This window comes from Schistocerca serialis, chromosome 9 (assembly GCF_023864345.2).
Source record: "Schistocerca serialis cubense isolate TAMUIC-IGC-003099 chromosome 9, iqSchSeri2.2, whole genome shotgun sequence".
NCBI lineage: Eukaryota > Metazoa > Arthropoda > Insecta > Orthoptera > Acrididae > Schistocerca > Schistocerca serialis.
The window spans coordinates 485,285,048-485,286,503 of NC_064646.1; the positions used below are offsets into that span (position 1 = coordinate 485,285,048).

At 44.7% G+C, this 1,456-nt stretch overlaps 1 pseudogene; it reads left to right on the plus strand.

Moving 5' to 3' along the window:
• The first annotated feature begins 1,000 nt into the window (after positions 1 to 1,000).
• On the plus strand, positions 1,001 to 1,117 carry LOC126420221 (5S ribosomal RNA; annotated as a pseudogene).
• The last annotated feature ends 339 nt before the right edge of the window (positions 1,118 to 1,456 follow it).

The window sequence follows — 1,456 nt, forward strand, 5'->3', positions numbered from 1 at the left end:
TTCCTCCCATAACATAATTGCAGTTGATTAACTGATTCTGCTGACTTTTAATTAATTGAACTGGCCTTGGAAAATGTTTGTTTTTCTCTCTCCATCTTTCTAGTGACTTCTAACAGAACTCCGCCGATATGTTACGATGCCCTTACTGGACTGCTCCTAACTGTCAGCTACTTACCAGAGAAGTAGCCCTGCGGTCCTAGCGTCCTTTTCCAAACCATTGCGGCGACGAGCAATAATTACAATTTGAAAGGTGTTCCTTTAAAATTAACCTGGCTCGAAAGTACTGTTGTACAGAGAAAGCGATGGGACGTAATTTCCATCTAGCTCTAGTCTCGGAGGCACGCAGTAGCAAAGAAAATTTCTTCCACATCTGTATGTATTGTAAACTAAAGCGCCACACCGTGTTGTTTTTCTGCCTGTATTTGGAGGCTAAACTCACGAAATACGGAGGACTTTTTATACGACTGCACTAGTGGATAAACTGATTCACGAGAAATCTTTGTTTATATAATTTATAATTATAATAATGACCAGTGTGTAATATATGTATTATTACCTATATATATTTAACGTTTGTGGTGTCTCGTGGCAGTAAGAGCTGGTAACGCATAGACAAAGCGGTGTCTGGGGGAAAATCAGCAAAGCAAACAGCTTCCGGAGTTTCAGTAAGCAGCGTAGCTTGAACAGAACCTATGGCGGCCTTGCAGACTAGCTGTAAAGCGTGTGCATGAAAACTCCAATATCGGGGAATCGGAATGTGAACCGGTGGGACCACGGATTCTTCAGTCTCCTTTCTTTTTTAACATAGCCTTCACCTCTCAATGAAGTGGAGATTCTTTGCAAAGACACGTGGTTCCGATTTCACTTCAAGCTGTTTGTTAGGTCAGAGAGACGCAAGCCACCGAAATGGTGTCCAATTGAAAGACTTGCACCATGATGTCGAGCAAAACGAAATTATTGCCAGAATTTACACATATATACATATCTTCTTCTTCGTCTAGGCAACGGCCATGCCGCAGTGGATACACCGGTTCCCGTGAGATCACCGAAGTTAAGCGCTGTCGGGCGTGGGTGGCACTTGGATGGGAGACCATCCAGCCGCCATGTGCTGTTGCCATTTTTCGGGGTGCACTCAGCCTCGTGATGCCAATTGAGGAGCTACTCGACCGAATAGTAGCGGCTCCGGTCAAAGGAAACCATCATAACGACCGGGAGAGCCGTGTGCTGACCTCACGCCCCTCCCATCCGCATCCTCAACTGAGGATGACACGGCGGTCGGATGATCCCGATGGGCCACTTGTGGCCTGACGACGGAGTGCTTTTTCTTCTTCGTCTACAAATATTATAAAGCACCCTGGTGCGTCTTATTATCTATATATGAAATTTAATGTCGGGAGCTGCTGTAGAAATTTTGATACGGTTTTCAGTAATATGTGCAAAAAGCATCAACATGTCA